The sequence below is a fragment of the Anomaloglossus baeobatrachus genome, chromosome 11 (genome assembly GCF_048569485.1).
Source record: "Anomaloglossus baeobatrachus isolate aAnoBae1 chromosome 11, aAnoBae1.hap1, whole genome shotgun sequence".
NCBI classification, from domain to species: Eukaryota; Metazoa; Chordata; class Amphibia; order Anura; family Aromobatidae; genus Anomaloglossus; species Anomaloglossus baeobatrachus.
Window position 1 is genome coordinate 82,340,432 of NC_134363.1, and position 23,477 is coordinate 82,363,908.

A 23,477-nucleotide genomic window follows, 5' to 3' on the forward strand; every position below is an offset into this window, starting at 1 on the left:
TTATCTGCCCCAAATCTGTCCCAAGTAGCACATTTGCGGGGATCCGATCAGTTACCCCCACCTCCCTCACCCCTCGCCCTGCGCCCCAGTCCACATAAATGCCAGCAACAGGCAGCGCCGGGTCAATGCCTCCAATCCCGGAGACAGCGAGGGTTTTTCCAGGTATCAAGTCTTGGGGGGACACCATCTCAGGCCGCACCAGAGTCACCTCCGAGGCGCTGTCTCGCAGTCCTATGGTCACAGACCGGCCGACGGTGACAGGTTGGAAGCTGTCCAGGGACCTACCACCACCCCCACCCACACAATACACCTTGGGCGGCCCTTGGGACGGGGACGGAGCCGGGGCCTTGGGACGCTGAGGGCACATGGCCTTGAAGTGTCCAGGTAGGTTGCACTGGTGGCACCGTCTTGGCTCTGCCACGGGCCTGGAGAGGGGAGTTGAGGGGGACACCCCCTGCAGTCTAGGGGCAGGTGGGGCAGTCGTAGAATTCATCTTACCCCCTCTCCAGGTGCTGCTGGTGGCTGCTCTCCTGGCCTCAGGAGCCCGATTGTTGGTGTAGTCATCGGCCAGGGCAGCTGTAGCCGTGGACCCCTTTGGCTTCTGGTCTCGGATGAACTGGCGGAGATCCTCAGGGCAGTTCCACAAGAGTTGCTCCGTGATGAACAAGTCCAGGATCTCCGGTCCGGTGGAAAGCTGCAGGCCTTGGGTCCAGTGGTCGGCAGCTCGGGCAAGTGCCCGCCGGTGGTCAGCCCAGGAGTCCTTTGGTCCCTTTTGCAGGGTCCGGAACTTCTTGCGGTAGGACTCCGGAGTGAGGTTGTACTGTTGGATCAGGGCCCGCTTGATGGTGTCGTAGCCCTGATCTGCCTCAGCAGGCAAGTCCCCAAGGATATCCAGGGCCTTACCCCTTAGACGGGGGGTCAGGTATTTGGCCCACTGATCCTTGTCCAGATGGTGCTGCAGGCAAGTCCGTTCAAAAGCAGTCAGGAACGAGTCCAAGTCTCCATCCTTCTCCAGCACTGGGAAGTCCTCAACACGGACCTTTGGAAGTTTGGTGTCTTGAAGGTCACGTGTGGCTGATGAGGGCCGGAGCTGAGCTAGCTGCAGCTGGTGGTCACGCTCTGCCTGTTGCTGTCGCTCTTCACGTGCTGCTTGCCGCTCCGCAGCCTCACGCACTGCTTGCCGCTCCGCAGCCTCAGCGTCACGCGCTGCCTGTCGCTCACGCTCGGCCATGAGTATCTCGTAGGTATCCCGGTCTCCAGCCATAAGCCTGGCCAAGGCAGCTTGAAGGAGGGCCTCTGCACCTCTCAGGCCGGAGGGATTGGCAAGTGGTGATCTGCGGCACGCTGCAGAGCCAGGTGATTCACTGTCCATTTCAGAGCGGAGGACTGGCATCTGGCTCGTTGAGGACCCTTGGGCGAGCTCCTCCTCATCTTGTCCAGCATTGCCAGGTTGTGCAATGTCCTCTGCAGAGCTGTTCTCTGGCGTCGGGCTCTTGGAGGGCTCGTGGACAACCTCCTCATCGTCTCTGGCCTGAGCATCGGCCATTCCTTTGGCTTTGCTCCTGGTGCTCTCAGCCATTGTTGCAGACTTTGGTCACTGACACAGAACTGCCACCTGATGCCTCCACACACCTTACAGTACCTGCACTCTGACACTCTAGTGTTGGTCTGGTCTGAAGACCCCAGCAGCCACAGCTGCTGCAGGCAGTCTTTAGTGTCTGGGAGTATGGGTCTCACACTCACACACACTATTATCTCGATCCCACCGCTGCCACCAATATGTCACGAACCACCGGGGGGGTCACTCAGAAATCCCCCGCGCTGGCTACCAGTACGTCACAATCGGGGGGTAACAAGTGGGGGGTCGCCCCTCCTTTATACCTCCCGACCGACAGACAGAGCACGTGACGCGCTCTCTAGCGCCCCTCTTATAGTCAGGCCAATTATGGAATTGCCCGACAATAAGCAAGGAGGCCGCTATACTACTTATGCCGATTATTGAAGGGTCCCCGGTGAGAGTAGGGTATATATTCCCCCGACCTCCGCGGGCGGAATATATAAAACCTCCCCGAATCTCACTGGCCTCCCCACAATAATCCTTGGCACAACTCGCTGCCACCAACCGCTTCACGGTAACTATTAGCCGAACACACAGACGTGGGATTCAAGAGCGAGATAACAGAACAGCCCAAGATTAATTATATAATTTAATCAGCCTAAAGCACACTAGAACTACAATATATACAATAGGGAATCTACAGAATATACATATGTCAGAGTACAGTTACAGACAAAGCATGGTTTACAAACAGGCATACACAGTTCCAGCAGTTACCTTGTGCGTCTGGCCACAGGGGGGCGCTGTAGACCAGGTTTCTAGGATCCTTCCCACAGATGTTTCCTACACGTGACCCCCAGCGAAAGAACACTGGAAAATGGCCGAAGTAGGGTTATCAACCTGGGCAAATCCAGGTCCCCTCCTACCTTAGTGACCTCAGAGGGAGCACTGCTCCACCCCTGGCTGGAGTTATGGACAATATCCACAACATGGAATATGGGCCATAACTTTGCCTGGGAGCGTCGTAGGCGGACGCCAACGCTCTCATTGTGACAGTTATGAATTTAGCTACAGAACGAGAGGACTCATGACTTGTCTACTAGTTCCCCATTGGCGGATATCACGCCTGGGGTACTTCCCAATGTCCTACTCCCATAAAAAAGGTGTGCCAGCATCGTCCGCATGCAGAGACACCATTTTTATGGTTGCCATATTTATCGGAAATATGGCTTGCGAGATATGAACCATATTTTCCTGGAGTCGTTCTGTCTGGATACTTCCAAGCTTGCTAATTAGATAGCAGCCCCTACCACAGAGTCACGGCAGGGAGTCATCCTGTGTCCATTGTTCCCACATCATCTAATCTCCATATCACAGGAGATGGCCATGGAGGTGTAAGTGGAACACAGACCAGTTCCTTTGACACCTATCTGCTAAACAAACCGTTTATCCCTGTGGTAAATTTTCTGATTGAAGGAGTTGTGTGAAGGAAAGGGGGGGTGACACCAGGAGAGGGCTTCCTGACATAACTTGAATATCATGATTTATCGTCATATCTCCGGATTTACCTCACAAAAACCCTTTCCAAGGAGTTGGGCCTACCTGTCTCCACTGTTGGGAGCATCATCCGGAAGTGGAAGGCTTATGGAACTACTGTTAGCCTTCCACAGCCTGGACAGCCTTTGAAAGTTTCCACCCGTGCCGAGGCCAGGCTTGTCCGAAGAGTCAAGGCTAACCCAAGGACAACAAGGAAGGAGCTCTGGGAAGATCTCATGGCAGTGGGGACATTGGTTTCAGTCAATACCATAAGTAACGTACTCCACCGCAATGGTCTCCGTTCCAGATGAGCCCGTAAGGTACCTTTACTTTCAAAGCGTCATGTCAAGGCTCGTCTACAGTTTACTCATGATCACTTGGAGGACTCTGAGACAGACTGGTTCAAGGTTCTCTGGTCTGATGAGACCAAGATCGAGATCTTTGGTGCCAACCATACACGTGACGTTTGGAGACTGGATGGCACTGCATACGTCCCCAAGAATACCATCCCTACAGTCAAGCATGGTGGTGGCAGCATCATGCTGTGGGGCTGTTTCTCAGCCAAGGGGTCTGGCCATCTGGTCCGCATCCATGGGAAGATGGATAGCACGGCCTACCTGGAGATTTTGGCCAAGAACCTCCGCTCCTCCATCAAGGATCTTAAGATGGGTCATCATTTCATCTTCCAAAAAGACAACGACCCAAAGCACACAGCCAAGAAAACCAAGGCCTGGTTCAAGAGGGAAAAAATCAAGGTGTTGCAGTGGCCTAGTCAGTCTCCTGACCTTAACCCAATTGAAAACTTGTGGAAGGAGCTCAAGATTAAAGTCCACATGACACACCCAAAGAACCTAGATAACTTGGAGAAGATCTGCATGGAGGAGTGGGCCAAGATAACTCCAGAGACCTGTGCCGGACTGATCAGGTCTTATAAAAGACGATTATTAGCTGTAATTGCAAACAAGGGTTATTCCACAAAATATTAAACCTAGGGGTTGAATAATAATTGACCCACACTTTTATGTTGAAAATTTATTAAAATTTAACTGAGCAACATAACTTGTTGGTTTGTAAGATTTATGCATCTGTTAATAAATCCTGCTCTTGTTTGAAGTTTGCAGGCTCTAACTTATTTGCATCTTATCAAACCTGCTAAATCTGCAGGGGGTTGAAGACTACTTGTAGGCACTGTATGTCTCATTGCATTCCAGCACCCTGTTTTCTTATATATGCAGTTGTAGTGCACTCCTCTCTTTTCTCCTTCAAAGATTCAAATGGCGCTCCTTCCCTTCTGAGCCCTGACATACACTCAAACAATTGATTTCCACCACATATGAAGTATCAGCACACTGGGAAGAAATCGCACAACAAATTGTATGGTGCATTTTTTTTCCTAATATCCTTGTGAAAATGCAAAATATGAGGCTAAAGTAACACTTTTGTGGGAAAAAGTAAAATTTCCATTTTTTCCTTCCACATTGGTTTGGTTCCTATGAAATCTAAAGGGTTAATAAACTGCTTGGATGTGGTTTTGAGCAGTGTGAGGTGTGCAGTTTTTAGAATGGTGTCACTTTTGGGTGTTTCCTGTCACCTAAAAAAATGGTTTTGTTGGAAAAATAAGAAATTGCTGATGAACTTTGAAACCTTCTAACTTCCTAACAAAAAAAAGTTATGTTTGAGAAATTGTGCTGATGTAAAGTAGACATGTAGGAAATGTTATTTATTAATTATTTTATGTGACCTAACTCTCTGGTTTAAGGATATAAAAATAAAAATTTTGAAAATTGCAACATTTCAAGTATTTTCGCTAAATTTCCAATATTTTCACAAATAAACACAAAATATCATCTTAATTTTACGCCTATCCTGAAGTACAATATGTCACAAAAAAAGAAACAATCTCAGAATCACCGGAATCCGTTGAAGCGTTCTAGAGTTATAACCTATCAAAGTGACACTTGTCAGAAATGAAAATATTGGCCCAATCACGAAAGCAAAAACAGGCTCTGGTGCAAAAGGGTTAAATACAGTAAAAAAAAAATGAGTTATAAGAATCTGAAAAAAAAATTAGACACATGTAAATCATCCCCTTTTTGCCCAATTTCAAATAAAACAATTATAAAAAAAATACACATTTAGTATTTCTGCGTTCATAAATGAGTCAATCAAAACATTGTATCTAACCCAAAATAGTATCAGTAAAAACGCCTGCTCAGGGATCAAAAAAGTCATCAAAGAGCCCCAGATTCTGAAAAATTAAAGTCTTACAGGTTTGTCTGTGAAGGACCTGTGTGAGGTCATACCCAAGTGACCAGAAGGGACGGGGCCTCAGCCACCAAAGCTGGATACCAGCCAGGTCATATGGGTATGACCTCACACAGGTCATTCACAAAGTGAATCATTTGTATAATACTTATGCTAATTCTAACGGAGGGGATAACTATAAATATATAGTTATATACATATATATGCTCCTTTGCTCATGTCACTCAAGTAGCTGTTCATTTTATTAAAGAAGTTGTCCAGTTACCAAAACTGATTTTTTTTCAGATAAATCTTGCTACTATGTGCCCCTCAACACATCTATTATGTTTTTTCAGCAAAATTACCTTTTATTGTGCACTAGCAACACATGCTCATTGCTGGCTCCAGCTCTGATGGGGTTAATCTCTCCTCTTACTTCCTGTGTTCAGTTCCTACAAGTCCCAGAATTCTTTGTGGCTCTAGGGCGGTGTCTAGCTTATCTAACACACCCACTCTGTGTAACACCCCCCTCAGCTCTCCACCCAAAGCCTCCTCCCTGCCTCTTCCCTGTGTGGATGCACTGAGAGAAATCACACAGACAGCAGCAGCTCCCAGCTCTGCACAACCAGGGGAAGAAAGTGTGTGAGTGTGAGTGTGTGTGAGTGTGTGTAAGTGTGTGTGTGTACAGAAATTATGATTATTAGCCGGCGCAACATGTGAAAAAATAATTGGGGGAAAAAAAAGTGACGGGGTGATGAGATTGCTTTTTTCCCTCTTGCCTAGTCTGTGTGTCGTCCGTATCATCCGCAAACCGCATATGACCGGATCCTGTGGATTAAATGTGCAGCGCATGCAACCGTTATTTTACCGGATCCTTCTGCAGCGGGACACAGAATTTATCGGCCGTCGCTGGAGTCAGCTGACTCCTGATCTCACAGCCCGCACACGCTGCAATGGCTGCAGGTGGGCTCATTTACATGACCGTTCCGTTTGTCCTGGTCAGTTCCTGTTTTTTGCGGCCCCACGGACAGGACCATCTTTTCAATGTCTTTTGTGTAGAATCGGATGGTACACGGTAGCACCTCCATGTGCATCCGATCCTACAAAAAAAAAAACACATCGGATGCCGTATGTCCGCTCCGTTATTATGGAACATGTCCTATTCTGTTCCGTAATAACGAACCGTGACTCAATACAAGTCAATGGGTCCGCAAAATTCCCGGAAGCAACACGGAAGCACTTCCATGTGACTTCCGTTGGGTGCCCGTGCAGTCAGTGTCCCGCTCCAGCCTCAGCCCCGCGGCTGCCCACTCAGCAGTGTCAGCAGCGGCCCGCACTGCAGTGTCAGCAGCCGCGGGGATGACAAGCGCTACCGTCAGGAGGTTAGTAAGTTCATTACCTACGGTGATGAAGTCCTGCCCTCCTGACGTCAGCGGTCGTCACTGCCTTCTATGCCCGCCGCTTGTCACATCACCTCTCGCTGTCGACCCGAGACTGTGACTAGTGGTAATGTCACGGTCCGCTCGCGATACTTTGTTTCTGAAGGCGGCGGTCATTGAACTCGGTGACAGCGCTGCTGTCAGGAGTTTAGCGATCATCGCAGGTAATATACCTCACTAACCTCCTGATAGCAGCACTCGTCATGCCCTGCAGTGACCTGGGCTGAACTATTGATGTTAACTCAGGTCACTGCACGGCTCTCCCAGCAAATAGGGAACATTCTGTACTTCATTGACTGGGACATTGACTATGGTATGGATCATCGTGGGACCCCCTTGTATTACACCAGACCTGGATTTCTTTTTCTTTCTAATAAATTGGTGAAAGAGGGAATGTGTTGGGGAGTGTTTTTTCAAATAAAAATGTGTTTGTTGCCTATTTTTTTTTTTATTACTGCCTGGGTTGGTGATGTCGGGTATCTGATACACGCCTGACATCACTAACTCCAGGGCTTGATGCCAGGTGACATTACACATCTGGTATTAACCCCATATATTACCCCGTTTGCCACCGCACCAGGGCAACGGGATGAGCTGGTGCGAAGCACCAGGACTGGCATATCTAATGGATGCGCTACTTCTGGGGCGGCTGCAGCCTGCTATTTTTAGGCTGGGGAGTGTCCAATAACGGTGAACCTCCCTAGTCTGAGAATACCAGACCACAGCTGTCCGCTTTACCTTGCTTGGTGATCCAATTTCAGGGGACCCCGTGTTTTTTGTTTTAAATTATTTAGTTAATTTAAAATAACAGCGTGGGGTGCCCTTTGTTTTGGATTACCAGCCAAGGTGCAGCTGCCAGCTGTGGTTTGCAGGCTGCAGCCGTTTGCTTTACCCTAGCTGGCTACAAAAGATGGGGGGACCGCATGTCATTTTTTTTTATTATTTATTTATTTTTTGGCTAAATACAAGACTAAGCACCTTAGTGCCACATGAAAGTCACAAAAGGGTGCCAACTTAGAATAGGCAGGGGGGTAGGACATTATATATGTCTTTCTTATCTATCTATCTATCTATCTATCTATCTATCCAGCCCTCTATTCATTCATTCATTCATTCATTCATTCATTCATCCCTCTGTCTCTATATCTATCTATCCATCTCTAGATCTACTCATCTATTTATCTTTCTTGCTGCTTCCGTTTTTTGCGGTCCGCAAAAAAAACGGAAGGCACGCAGATGTCACACGGATGCCACTAGGATGAATCCGTGAAAAAAAAGGACCATTTTTTGTGGCCCGCAAAAACGGAACGGTCATGTGAATGTAGCCTTAACAGCAGTCACTGCCTGCTGCCGATCACATGTAACCGTGTGCGGGCTGTGTGTACAGGAGTTCAGCTGAGTTCAGATCAGCTGACTCAAGTGTCGGCCGATCAGGCTGGGGCCACACGGGGATTACTGCGATCCCCTCGCATTACACTCTGCTCACGCTCAGTACAGCAGAGCTGAGTGTCATGCGTGTGTCCCTGCGACTGAGGTCCGACGAGGTGTGCGAGCAGACCTCAGCTGTGGGGGGCGGTCCGCCACTCGAGGGGTGGGCCAGCACTGAGGAGGGGTGGGAGGGATTTCTCTCCCTCTCCTCCGTAGTCCACCGATGTACCGCAAGTGCAGTGCGATTTTCTCTCACCACCTACACTTGAATGTGTTTTCTCGATCCAATTAGGGCTGAGAAAATAATCACTCATGTGCACTGACACACAGGCTAATATTGGTCCGAGTGGAATGCGATGTTTTATCGCACTCCACTCGCACTGTTTTTCTCGCCGTGTGACTTAGATCTTACTTTTTCTATGTCCCCCTGCATCCATCGCAGCGTGTGCAGGCTGGAGTTCAGCTGAGTTCAGATCAGCTGACTCCAGTGCTGGACTGAACTCCGCTGACCTCACAGCCCGTACACGCTGCAATGGATGCAGGGGGACACAGAACAAGTAATCGGCCGACACTGGAGTCATCTGATTACTTGGGATGAATTGAGCAGTAAAATGCTCTGGTGCTCGATGGGCGAAGCCCATGTCGAATTTTTTTTTAAAAATTCATTAAAAATAATAAAAAAAATCACATTGTTTGTGGGCTCCCGCTGCATTTTCTATTGCTAAGGGTAACCCAAAGCTACTGGCTGCTTACCCCCGCTGCTTGCTGTTACTTTCACTGGCAATAGAAATCCAGGGAAGCATTTATTTTTTATTTTTTTTTTTTCTTATAAAGGTTTTTGCCTGAAAACTTTTTTAAAAAAATGACGTGGGCTTCGCCATATTTTTGTATGCTAGCCAGGTACAGCAGGTAGCTACGGGCTGCCCCCAACCCCCAGCTGCCTAATTGTACCCGGCTGGGAACCAAAAATATAGAGAAGCCCTTTTTTTTTTTTTTTATTTCATGAATTTCATGAAATAATTTAAAAAAAAAATAAATAAATGACGTGGGCTTTGCCGAATTTTTGAGTCCAGCCAGGTACAACTAGGCAGCTGGGGATTGGAATCTGCAGTGCAGGGTGCCCAAACTTTCTGGGCCCCCCGCTGCGAATTGCAGTCCACAGCCGCCCCAGAAAATGGCGCTTTCATAGAAGTGCCATCTTCTGGCGCTGTATCCAACTCTTCCAGTGGCCCTGGTGGCAGGTGGCACGCTGGGTAATAAGGGGTTAATACCCGCTATGTTTTACCAGCTGGTATAAAGCCCGAGATTCTTAATGTCAGGCCAAGTTTGACCTGGCCATTAAGAATCTCCAATAAAGGGTTTAAAAAAAAAAAAAAGGCCATCACACAGAGAAAAATACTTTATTAGAAATAAATACACAGACACAGTAGGGACTTCATGTTTATTACTCCCTCTCACCCCTCCACGATGGAGAGATTTCTGTACTGACCATGCCAGGAGAGAGCGAGGGAAAAGAGAGCGAGAGGGGGGGAGGAAAAGAGAGCGAGAGGGGGGGAGGAAAAGAGAGCGAGGGGGGGGAGGAAAAGAGAGCGAGGGGGGGAGGAAAAGAGAGCGAGGGGGGGAGGAAAAGAGAGTGAGGGGGGGAAAGAGAGCAAGGGGGGGAAGTGCAAGGGGGGGAAAGAGAGCGAGGGAAGAGAGAGCGAGGGAAAAGAGAGCGAGGGAAAAGAGAGGGAGCGAGGGAAAAGAGGGGGGAGAGGAGAGGGGGATAAGAGGGGGGCAGAGAAGAGGGGGAAGAGGGGAGGGGGAGAAGAGTGGGGGGAGAGAAGAGAGTGGGGAATGAAGAAGGGGGGGGCAGAGGTGCTCTGTCATTAACTGTCTCCACTCTGTGACTTGTGGTGCAGGTGACAGAGTGCAGACAGTTGGTCCCATGCAGCAGGACAGATGGCAGAGCACAGCGGTGACATGCCTGTCAGTGTCTTGCTGCATCCTGCAGTGCTGCTGGGAGGAGCACATGATCACACTGTCCGACACCGGCCGCTCTCCTGACATCGCAGCAGAGCGGGCGGGTGGAGAGTGTGATCATATACTTACGTGCAGGGGGGGATTTCAGCTGAAGAACCTCCCCTGTACTGCACACTGGTGCCCCGTGCCTCACCATCTGCAGGACGCTTAGCCGGCTCCACTCTGACGTCCTCCGGCTCCTCCCCTCGATGCTGGGCTGTGACGTGCGGTAGTCACCGCCCACAGCCCTGTCACTCAATCTGAGTGGTGCAGCCTCCTCTGACGTACCCGACAAGTTTGAGAGCCCGGAATTGCCGGGACGTCAGAGGATACTGGCGGCCACAGCTCCAGGGGGTCATGTGACAGGCACTGAGCGTGCAGGATAGCGCCGCTTAGTGCCAGAAATGGAAACAGAAGCCAATGGAGAAAACGCCTAGAATGGTAAGTAGAACTCATACAGAAAATAAAAAAAATGGGTGAGCCACCCCTTTAACTTCACTTTTTTGGTTTTCAAAACCTAAACATCCGAGCTGACCACTACAGATATGTAGAGAATCAGCCTGATAGTGCCAGTATAGCAGTGGCTTTAGCTTATATACGAAAATCCTGGTGATTGGTTCCTTTTAACCCCTTCACGACCGGCCGATTTTTCGCTTTCCGTTTTTTTTTTTCGCTATTCTTTTTCTGAGACGTAACTTTTTTATTTTTCAGTCAATATGGTCATGTGAGGGCTCATTTTTTGCGGAACGAGCTGTACTTTTAAATGAAACCATCAGTTTTACCATATAGTGTACTGGAAAACGGCAAAAAAATTCCAAATGCAGAAAAATTGCAAAAAAAGTGCGATAGCACTATTGTTTTTGAGATATTTTATTCACTGTGTTCACTATATGGTAAAACTGATGTGTGGGTGTGATGCCTCAGGTCAGTGCGAGTTCGTAGACACCAAACATGTATAGGTTTACTTTTATATAAGGGGTTAAAAAAAATTGGAAGTTTGTCCGAAAAAAGTGGCGCACGTTTTACGCCATATTCCGTGACCCTAGCGTTCTCATTTTTCGGGATCAATGGCTCAGTGACGGCTTATTTTTTGCGTCTCGAGCTGACGTTTTTAACGGTACCATTTTTGCGCAGTTGCTACGTACAGGAGTCATCACATGACCCTGTGCTACCATGACAACTACCTGAAGTCACGTGATCGCGTCACGTGACTTCCGGTATCAGGCGGTAAGTAAAATTTTACCGCGATCGCGCTTATAATGGCGCTGTCACATAGTGACAGTGCCATTTAAGGGGTTAAACAGCACGAGCAGATAACGATTCTGCTCGTGCCTAGCAGGCACACATCTCAGCTGTGAAAATCAGCTGAGATGTGCGCCGATCGCAGCATGCTGCCGCCGGCAGACCGCTAGGACGTAATTTTACGGCCCGCTGTCTTTAAGGGGTTAATAAAGATGGAGGCATCACAGGGACAAAACACCAATGGAGCAACCACTCGCAAAATACCAATCCATGGAGGTGGAGATTGCTTGGTGATAAAATTTCACACAAAATAGACTTGTTTGGAGCACCATTCACACATGTGGGTGCACAGTGTCTGGCTAGCAGCCTATTAGTTACGCCCATACTATTGAGGCTTTACACTGCAATAGGAGAGCGGCTTATCTGATCCCAGGTCTTTTCTGATACAGCCTGCAGTGCAGTTTGTCTAAAACCATCATCTGATGACAGCCCGCATTGCCACGTATTTAATCTCCATCATTTGTGATACAGCCCAGAGGCGCTATCTAATCCATCATGTGTGATACAGCCTGCAGAGCTTAATATCTTTTCCCTGCAAGTGATACACTACACGTTTGTAATCCCAGCAAGTTATACTCCACGTATGTAGTCACAGCACGTGATACGCCAAGCAGCACCAATGAACAGATTCTACACTGCCATCCTTGGTGACACTGTCCACATCTCAGTGTCATTTTGCAGTCACCAACAAAATGTCTCTATTCTCTGAACCTAAACTTTATTCTTATTTATCTTTTTGTAAATACCCAGAAGGGGAGGCGAGCAGTGACATCACACGTGAGCAGATCAAGCCCACTTTTTCTGCATTCGTAATATGCGCTAACGTTACACTAACGTTCATGGGAAATTTCAGCTACTGCTCTCCTTATTGTTTAAAAGTGGAAAGTATCAAACCTTTCTTAAATTATTTTTCAGATTTTTTTTTTAACTGGTAAAAAAAAACAAAACACTTTTATAATTAAAACATTAATACTTTACATTTTTTTCAATTGTTGAATTTTTTTGTCACATTTCCTTTTAAAACCCCTTTGGTCTAAGACATCCTATTTTATAAATAAATTGACATTACTTTTGCAATATTTTTTATACCCCAATTACCCCTAGTAATTAAGGGTATAATAACTTCATTGCCACACAAAAAAAATCCAGTGACATCTATGCATCCACATGCACCGCCTCCCTTTTGAGCCCCACAGAGTACCTAAATTGCAATTAGCGCTCCCATGTATGACATTACAGTAGAGGGAATAACCCACTCAACGATTTTTGGGGTTCAAATCTCCAAAAGCACAAGTTAGGCATAACTATGAGACCTCCCCATTACTAATCCTGTAAGTGAAAATAAATAAACAGAAACACTGAAAAAATAATTTTCCTTTCTCGCCTTTTCATTGGGGGACACAGACAGTGGGTTATATGTTGTCTCCAGGGGAGGCTTGACACTAGATTTAAAAAAGAGTTAGCTCCTCCTCCCACAGCATATAACCCCGGCTAGGCAGGAACTAGCTTAGTTTTTTCCTAGTGTCAGCAGGGAGGCTGACATGTCTGGACTGAGCTCTACCATAGGTGCCTCAGCCCAGCTTATTTTTACTTTTTAGTTTGTTTTTCTTTTCTTATTCATTCTATTTTTGATAGGGGCAATACCAGGGTGCCTTGCCACCCCCGTTCCCCCCGTGTACGGGCAGAGGAAACCTGACATGCAAAAGCCGTCAGTCAGTCTTCCCTCGCGCCCAAGTGGTCGGGTCTGCGTACCCCTCCAGGCTCCCTGGAAGCACCTCACCGAGGTAGCTCCAGAGGGCTAGGCAGAACCGAGAACCTGCTAGCCTTGAGCCGAAGATGCGTCCCCGAGATCCCCGCATCCCAGGACCGACGCGTCTTCAGACAGAGCAAGGGCAGGTAGGGAGACGACGAGTCAGTCCCCTGCATTCAGACCGCCACCTGAGATGGCGCCGGTGGGGCGATGCAGGCCGTGATCCCGGGGAAGCATCATTAATTTAGCTCCCGGCGTCAGCCTGCATGTTTAGCAACGCCCCCTCCACTGCTCTAGAAGCTGCTCCCTCAAGTGGGCCGTCTCTCCCCTCCATGCTGCCAGAGAACACTGGACGCCATTACATGTGGGGAGCAGACAGACACGGGTGAGATCGCCTCCTTGGCTCTGCAGCACTATATACTGCTCTGTTCAGTGGTATATCGCTGTCTTCCTAGCGGTGTGTGCCTGCTGGCTGGCGGTGTATATCAGCTTTTAGCGGTATATACTGACTGTGCCTGCAGGTATATACTGACTGTTTGGCAGTGTATGCCGCTTTACTTTTGGTATATACCAGCTCTGTATAGCAGTCCCTTTCTAATACTGCTAGTAGCTTCTCACCCACAGTAGTGTAATACTGCTAAAGGCTCACAGTATAATTATACGTTTGTTGCTGACATGCGTAAAAACCGCAAGGGTGATAGAGCTTCCCAGGCATCCTCTATGGACCTGTACTATGCTTGCACCTCCTGTGGCAGCTCGTTTCCCAATGGGCGAAGCTATCCACTCTGCCGAGGCTGCGATGCCCCTACTACAATGTCACAACAGGCGTTGCCGGACCAGGGGGTCGTGCAATCTGTGGGTTCGGCCCCGGCCGCCATTCAGGCAGCACCCCCATCTGAGGAGGCTATCCCTGCATGGGCTCTTCTGATGTCTAAAAGGTTAGATGACCTGGCCGCTCAGATATCTCAGCCTTCCATAGGCTCCCACAGCCTCCCCCCGGCTCAGCTCCCTAAGGGGAGCCCGCCTTCGTCTGGTATATCATTCCCAGTACGTAAAAAGGCTGTCTCGAAAAGGCGCCATTGCGTTCGCTCCGCCTCATTTGACTCACACGATGGTCAGTCTGACTCAGACTCCGTGACCTTTAGTAGTCACGATTCCCGAGACTCTGACTCTGATTCAGATGTCCCTTCTGAGTCTAGGCATATGGAAGACACTCTGATAGCGGCTGTCAATCACTCTCTGTCGATTTCTGATCAGCCCTCGGACCCGACTTCTCAGTCGGCAATCAAGCGAGCCAAGAAGCCACCTAAGTCCTTGCCCCTGATCCGATTTTTCATCAAATCGTATCTAAACGGTGGGATCACCCTGATAGGAGGTTTAATAAAAAATCCTCCTCTTCATTCGCTTATCCCTTTCCCCCGGAAATGGTTAAGCCCTGGTCGGTACCCCCCGTGGTGGATCCGCCAGTATCCAGACTGGCTAAACACACGGTTATGTCTGTTTCAGACAACGCGTCTCTTAAGGACTCGTCTGACCGCGCAGTTGATGCTACGGTCAAATCTATTTTTCAGGCTTCGGGCTCCTCTCTACGCCCCCTGTTTGCCATAACATGGGTGGCTAGAGCTATGAGCGTGTGGAGTAGGAACTTGCGCAAGTTGCTCCGCCCTTGCAATATTCCTCCGGAGGCTCTTGAGATTCTTGATTGTTCTCTCTCGCCTCTAATTATCTTCTTCACGGCTCTCTAGATGCAGCCAGCTGGTCAGCCCTAACGGCAGCCAATGCTGTCTTCGCCCGCAGGGTTCTGTGGCTAAAAATCTGGAATGCGGACAGTGCCTCCAAAAAGTCCCCGTCCACACTTCCCTTCCAGGGTCTTCGTCTATTTGGTGAATCCCTGGACAAGCTCATATCTGAGGCGACGGGTGGTAAAAGTACCATTCTACCACAAAAGCGGCCTGTAGCCAGAAATCTCAAAAAATCTTCCTGGCGCAGGCGGTCCTTTCGGCCGGCTCCCCAAACGCCATCGGCCCAAGGACTGTCCCAACTCTCAGATCAAGGATCCGATCCCTCAAGGGGCTCTTCTTGGCGTTCCCACTCCAAGCAGTCCAAATCCAAGGGACCTCGATCTGTACAGGCCCCCTCAGCATGATGCCAGGTATCCTGCAGATCCGACTCTGTGGGAGGACGGCTTCTGCTTTTCCGGGATATCTGGCTAGAACACACGATGCCTGGGTTCGAGAAATCGTCACCTCGGGTTACAAGATAGATTTCCATTCCTTGCCGGCCACCAGGTTTCTGCGTTCTCGTCTCCCAAAGTCCAAGACGCAAAACCAGGCCTTAATTCAGGCCATAGCTTCTTTACAAAAGGCAAACGTTATCATTCCAGTGCCTCTGGAACGGCGCGGCAAAGGTTTCTATTCAAACCTTTTTGTTGGTCCCAAAAAAGATGGCTCTGTCCGCCCTATCTTGGACCTCAAACGGCTAAACAAATTCGTACGCATTCGTACTTGCCGAATGGAATCTCTGAGAGCAGTGCTAGCCGCATGGAACCTGGAGAATTCCTAGCTTCCATAGACGTTCAAGATGCCTATTTACACATTCCCATATGTGTCTCTCATCAACGGTTCCTTCGCTTTGCCGTAGGACACCGTCATTTTCCAATTCAGGGCCCTTCCCTTTGGACTAGCTACTGCGCCTCGGGTCTTCACAAAGGTCATGGCGGCCGTCATGTCCATTTTACACCCCAGAGGCATCCTGGTCGTTCCCTACTTGGACGACCTTGTGGTCAAAGGGAGCTCTCCTCACGTTTGCTCAGAAAGCGTGCAGATTTGCCTAGACACCCTGTCAAGGCTAGGGTGGCTTGTCAATTTCAACAAGTCATCCCTCATTCCCCATCAGCGCATCACCTTCCTAGGTATGCTGATAGACACGGCTCAGTCCCGGGTTTTCCTTCCAGAGGACAAGAGGGCTTCCCTGATTCGGGCTGCGCAATCCCTCCTCTCTCGCCGTCACACATCCCTTCGGAACGGAATGAGAGTGTTAGGCAAAATGGTGGCGGTCATGGAAGCCGTGTCCTTTGCCCAATTCCATCTGCGCCCTCTACAGCTGGATCTTCTATCCTCCTGGGACAAGAATCCAGCTTCCCTGGACCGGTCAGTCCACCTGTCTCGGTCTGCGCTCAGTTCCCTCGTCTGGTGGACTCAAGTCTCATCCCTATCTCAAGGGAAGTCCTTCCGCCCGGTCCACTGGCAAGTTGTCACGACGGATGCCAGCCTGATAGGCTGGGGGGCGGGCGGTGTTTCTCCACCACACTGTTCAGGGACGCTGGTCTCCTTCCGAGCGCTCTCTGCACATCAGCTGTCCATATCCCAGGGGTAGACAACTGGGCCGCAGACTTTCTCAGCAGGCAAGGTCTAGCGGCGGGAGAATGGTCCCTCCACGATGAAGTTTTCCATCAGATCACTCTTCGTTGGGGGCTCCCGGATGTGGACCTCATGGCGTCTCGAATGAATGCCAAAATACGTCCCTTCATATCGCGGTCGAGAGACCCGCTAGCGTTAGGCTCCGATGCTCTAGTCTTTCCATGGTCGCAGTTCCGCCTGCCCTACATCTTCCCTCCGTTTCCTCTCATTCTGAGAGTAATCAAGAAAATCAAAGCGGAGGGAATTCCGGTGATCCTCGTGGTCCTGGACTGGCCCAGGAGGGCCTGGTACCCAGAGCTCCTCCAACTTCTCAGCGACACTCCCTGGCATCTTCCCGACCCGATCTTCTGTCGCAAGGGCCAATATTCCACCAGAATTCGGCACAGCTGCATTTGACGGCGTGGCGCTTGAATCCCTAATTCTAGCCAGATCGGGGTTTTCTTCCAGGGTAGTTCATACTATGCTTAATGCTCGGAAGCCTTCCTCCGCCAGCGTTTACCACAGGACCTGGAAGACCTATCTTGCCTGGTGTGACCGTCATGGTCGGTCACCCCTGACCTTTTCAATCTCTAACGTTCTTGCTTTACTGCAAGACGGTCTGGACTCGGGTCTTGCTCTCAGTACCCTTAAAGGACAAGTTTCTGCCTTGTCGATTTTTTTTCCAGAAGCAGCTGGCTTCTCGCCCTCAGGTCCGTACCTTCCTTCAAGGGGTAGCGCATTTGGTCCCTCCTTATCGCCACCCCTTGGATCCCTGGGATCTGAATCTGGTTCTGGGAGTTCTTCAACTTCCTCCCTTCGAACCTCTGTGAGAAATCTCTCTTCAAAGACTATCTTGGAAAGTTGCCTTTTTAGTCGCTATCACCTCTATCAGGCAAGTGTCCGAACTGGCAGCGCTTTCCTGTCGTTCACCTTACTTGATATTCCATCATGAAAAGGTGGTTTTTCGGCCTTCCCCTGCCTTCCTTCCGAAGTTCGTATCCTCTTTCCACCTGAACGAGGACATTGTGTTGCCGTTTTTCTGCCCGGCCCCGGTCCACTCCTTTGAGAAAGCCCTTCACAATCTGGATCTTGTCAGGGCTTTGCGGACCTACATTTCCAGGACAGCGCCGTTGCGCAAGTCCGATGCCCTTTTCGTCCTCCCAGTAGGACACAAGAAGGGCAACCCAGCATCTAAATCCACGATTTCCTGATGGATCAGGACTGCCATCTGTGAGGCATACAAGGCACGAGGTGCCGTTCCCCCTCAATCTGTGCGTGCCCATTCTATACGGGCAGTGGGTGCCTCCTGGGCTATCCGCCATCAGGCTTCGGCAGCCCAACTTTGCAAGGCCGCTACCTGGTCCAGTGTGCACACGTTCACTAAATTCTACAGAGTGTATACGCATGCCTCCGCGGATGCTGCTCTTGGAAAACAAGTTCTTCAGGCGGCAGTGGCCCATTTATAAGTGGCCACTGCTCGGTTCTGACAGTGTTTTCATATGAGTTCACTACTGTTGCAGTTGTTAGTCAGCTCTTAGCCTGACGTTATACACTGTTGTTAGTTCAGTTCCCACCCAGGGACTGCTTTGGGACGTCCCACTGTCTGTGTCCCCCAATGAAAAGGCGAGAAAGGAAAGGACATTTTTGTGTACTCACCGTAAAATGTCTTTCTTGGAGCCTTTCATTGGGGGACACAGCTCCCACCCTTGTGGTTTTGGTTATCCTTTTCTTACTGCTTTTACACCAAACTGGGCTAGTTCCCGCCTAGCCGGGGTTATATGCTGTGGGAGGAGGAGCTAACTCTTTTTTTTAAATCTAGTGTCAAGCCTCCCCTGGAGACAACATATAACCCACTGTCTGTGTCCCCCAATGAAAGGCTCCAAGAAAGATATTTTACGGTGAGTACACAAAAATGTCCTTATTTGAAATAAAATACAAAATAAAACACCCTATGTTTCCAATTTCTTAACCCACCAAACACCCAGGTCCGACGTAATCCACACAAATTCTCACAATGATCATGACTCTGCTACATACTGAAGTCGCAGTGTGTACAGAACATGACCGCCCACTGTGGCTTCAGGCAGAGACTGACTGAGCTTCAGCTGTAAGCGCTGATGTCACTGAGTTTATCAGCGGTCACAACTTGAGATTATTATGGTACCCCACCTGTGACCATAGAAAACTCACCTCAGGTAAATTGATTGCACTCATTGATCTCACCTCATGATAACTATGAGTCATGAGATGACTTCAATGACATCTGCATCTCCTGGCAGAAAACCACTTCTTTTTTTTTTTTTGTCAAAAGATGCAGAGTTGCTGAAATTTACACACCAAGTGCCTGCACCAAATCTGCATCTTTTGGCAGAAAACCGCACCTAAACTGCTTTTAATATATATTAAATACTTTATATTATATATGTGTGTGTGTTATTAATCAATAACTTGTTGTATACAATAACAATTTCTAAAACTTTGACAAGACTAAGTTTCATAGAACATATACCCTATATAACATGAAAATAAGGTTATTATAACTATCATTACAAATTCTTACGTTTTAATCACATCAGTTGATGCAAATAATAATATAACCACATAAAATACTATTACATCTAGGATTTTGTATGACCTTCATGATTTTTAAGGACCACACCAAGTCTTCCAGCAATGGAATTAACAAGTTGACAACTTATCTCCACATCAATGTTTCTCCATTCTCAAGAACTATCTCGTTTAGAGCCTGGATGCTTGATGGGGAGTGATGCTCAACTTTTCTCTTCAGATTCCGCCATGTGTATTTTATCTGGACGAGTGCTGGATCTCCTTCTGCATACGAGTATCCTGGATTGCCCGACGTCTTGTTTTCCCTGCAACGCCCAGTATCAAGTGGACTCACAGCCAGTAATATGGACACTGAATAGGTGAGCGGAAAGAAACCATTTGAATCTGCCTAACCGTCCCTGTATATACTAGCATAGATAAAGGTATCTTTTGAAAAAGTATTTCTAAAGATCTTTTATCATATGCTAATTACCGAGGGGACTAGTCCCAAGGGCGTTATACCACCCGACTAGTCCGTCCTCTTAGCATAATAGCACGCTTACAGACAGGGGTGTGTTAACATGCTATTCAATATAGCGTCACAAAACATGACGCTCGTACCTGTGTTTGCTGTGACCTTGCTTCTAAATGCACATTTAGTCTATGCAGGTTGTTCACAATAACACGAGCATCAGGTGGCCTATTGTGGTCAGTTGAGAGATATGTCCTGAACTGAACTGAAACAACCATGGAGGAACCTGAAGAGAAAAGTTGAGCATTACTCCCCATCAAGCATCCAGGCTCTAAAAGAGAGAGTTTTTGAAGAATGGAAAAACATAGGCTGCCAACTTGTTCATTCCATTGGTAGAAGACTTGGTGTGGTCCTTAAAAATTATGAAGGTCATACAAAATTCTAGATGTAATAGTTTTTGATGTGGTTATAGACGTGAGCATCCTATCCCCATTGGGGCTCACAGTTTAAGTTCCGCATCAGTATGTCTTTGAAGTGTGGAAGGAAAGCCACTCAAACACAGGGAGAACATGCAAACTACTTTCAGATGTTACCCTGGTGGAATTTAGTTCAAATATGGAGAGAAAAGGGTTAATAAACCGCCCTGACGTAGAAAGGATTCATGTAGAAGGAATGATTTTATTTGTCTACGCGTTTCAAAGCCTTATGGCTTCTTCCTCAGGACAAATCATATACGATATACAGTTGTATATGATTTGTCCTGCGGAAGAAGCCATAAGGCTTTGAAACACGTAGACAAATAAAATCATTCCTTCTACATGGATCCTCCTTTCTACGGTAGCGTGGTTTATTAACCCTTTTCTCTCCATATTTAATTGCCTCTCCATGTGGGTTCTGCTGCAGCCATATTTACACCATTACAGTGATTGTGACTCTCACAACCACACCAGGTGAGTCTACCCTTCCAGCACCTTTGCTAACAGTGTTTTAGGATCAGACTCTATTTGCGCTTACTGTCTCTTCCAGCACCTTTAACCTTGGTGGGATTTAACCAATGTTGCAAAATGTTTTCAAATGGTAGAATCAATAGTAAAAGAAGGGAATTTTGTTACTTACCGTAAATTCCTTTTCTTCTAGCTCTTATTGGGAGACCCAGACGATTGGGGTATAGCTACTGCCCTCTGGAGGCCACACAAAGCACTACATTAAAAGTGCAAGGCCCCTCCCCCTCTGGCTATACCCCCCCCGTGGTATCACGGGTTCTCCAGTTTTAGTGCCAAAGCAAGAAGGAGGAAGCCAATAACTGGTTTAAACAAATTAACTCCGAATAACATCGGAGAACTGAAAAACCGTTCAACATGAACAACATGTGTACCCGCAAACAACAAAAAAACATCCCGAAGGACAACAGGGCGGGTGCTGGGTCTCCCAATAAGAGCTAGAAGAAAAGGAATTTACGGTAAGTAACAAAATTCCCTTCTTCTTCAGCGCTCTATTGGGAGACCCAGACGATTGGGACGTCCAAAAGCTGTCCCTGGGTGGGTAAATAAATACCTCATGTTAGAGCTGCAAAACAGCCCTCCCCTACGGGGGTGTCACTGCCGCCTGCAGGACTCTTCTACCTAAGCTGGCATCCGCCGAAGCATAGGTATGCACCTGATAATGCTTGGTGAAAGTGTGCAGACTGGACCAGGTAGCTGCCTGGCACACCTGTTGAGCCGAAGCCTGGTGGCGTAATGCCCAGGACGCACCCACGGCTCTGGTGGAGTGGGCTTTTAGCCCTGAAGGAACCGGAAGCCCCGCAGAACGGTAGGCCTCTAGAATTGGTTCTTTGATCCATCGAGCCAGGGTGGCTTTAGAAGCCTGCAACCCCTTGCGCGGACCAGCGACAAGGACGAAAAGTGCATCGGCACGGCGTATGGGCGCCGTGCGGGAAATGTAGATTCTGAGTGCTCTCACCAGATCTAGCAAACGTAAGGCCTTTTCATACCGGTGAACCGGATGAGGGCAAAAAGAAGGCAAGGAAATATCCTGATTAAGATGAAAAGAGGATACGACCTTAGGAAGAAACTCCGGAATGGGGCGCAGCACAACCTTGTCCTGGTGGAACACCAGGAAGGGAGCCTTAGATGACAGAGCTGCCAGCTCAGACACTCGCCGAAGCGATGTGATCGCAACAAGAAACGCCACTTTCTGCGACAGCCGAGAAAAGGAAACTTCCTTCAGAGGCTCGAAGGGCGGCTTCTGGAGAGCAACTAGTACCCTGTTCAGATCCCATGGATCTAACGGTCGCTTGTACGGGGGCACAATATGACAGACCCCCTGCAGGAACGTGCGCACCTTAGGAAGACGTGCTAGACGCTTCTGAAAAAACACGGATAGTGCCGAAACTTGCCCTTTAAGGGAGCTGAGCGACAAGCCCTTTTCTAACCCCGATTGCAGAAAGGAAAGAAACTTGGGTAATGCAAATGGCCAGGGAGACACTCCCTGAGCAGAGCACCAGGACAAGAAAATCTTCCACGTTCTGTGGTAGATCTTAGCCGAATTCGACTTTCTAGCTTGTCTCATTGTGGCAACGACTTCCTGAGATAATCCAGCAGATGCTAGGATCCAGGACTCAATGGCCACACAGTCAGGTTCAGGGCCGCAGAATTCTGATGGAAAAACGGCCCTTGGGACAGTAAGTCTGGTCGGTCTGGCAGTGACCACGGTCGACCGATCGTGAGATGCCACAGATCCGGATACCACGACCTCCTCGGCCAGTCTGGAGCGACGAGTATGACGCGGCTGCACTCGGATCTGATCTTGCGTAGCACTCTGGGCAAGAGCGCCAGAGGCGGAAACACGTATGGGAGCTGAAACTGCGACCAATCTTGAACCAAGGCGTCTGCCGCCAGAGCTCTTTGATCGCGCGACCTCGCCATGAATGCCGGGACCTTGTTGTTGTGCCGAGACGCCATTAGATCGACGTCCGGCACTCCCCAGCGGCGACAGATTTCCTGAAACACGTCCGGGTGAAGGGACCATTCCCCTGCGTCCATGCCCTGGCGACTGAGGAAGTCTGCTTCCCAGTTTTCTACGCCTGGAATGTGAACCGCGGATATGGTGGATGCTCTGTCCTCCACCCACATTAGAATGCGCCGGACTTCTTGGAAGGCTTGCCGACTGCGCGTCCCTCCTTGGTGGTTGATGTATGCCACCGCTGTGGAGTTGTCCGATTGGATTCGGATCTGCTTTCCTTCCAGCCACTGTTGGAAGGCCAGTAGAGCAAGATACACTGCTCTGATCTCCAGAACATTGATCTGAAGGGTGGACTCCTGCGGAGTCCACGTCCCCTGAGCCCTGTGGTGGAGAAATACTGCTCCCCACCCTGACAGACTCGCATCTGTCGTGACTACTGCCCAGGATGGGGGCAGGAAGGATCTTCCCTGAGACAATGAGGTGGGAAGGAGCCACCATTGTAGAGAGTCTTTGGCCGTCTGGGAAAGCGAGACTTTCCTGTCCAGGGACGTTGACTTCCCGTCCCATTGGCGGAGAATGTCCCATTGAAGTGGGCGCAGATGAAACTGCGCAAAGGGAACTGCTTCCATGGCTGCCACCATCTTCCCTAGGAAATGCATGAGGCGCCGCAAGGGATGCAACTGGTCCTGCAGAAGAGATTGCACCCCTGTCTGTAGTGACCGCTGCTTGTCCAGCGGAAGCTTCACTATCGCTGCTAGAGTATGAAACTCCATGCCAAGATACGTTAGTGACTGAGTCGGTGATAGGATCGACTTTGGAAAGTTGATGATCCATCCGAAAG

General features: G+C 48.8%; 1 protein-coding gene across 4 annotated transcripts in view; it reads left to right on the forward strand.

Moving 5' to 3' along the window:
- Window positions 1-23,477, forward strand: part of LOC142256719 (uncharacterized) — a 55,630-nt gene that overhangs the window by 22,359 nt on the left and 9,794 nt on the right. Inside the window, exon 2 of one of the 4 annotated variants that reach the window (XM_075328571.1) lies at window positions 18,476-18,554. The exons of 2 other annotated variants lie outside the window; for them this stretch is intronic. The gene's annotated coding sequence lies outside the window, so the exon portion shown is untranslated. Of the gene's footprint in view, window positions 1-18,475; window positions 18,555-19,444; window positions 19,584-23,477 lie in introns of all 4 variants that reach the window. One more of the 4 variants, XM_075328572.1, reaches the window with a different exon arrangement.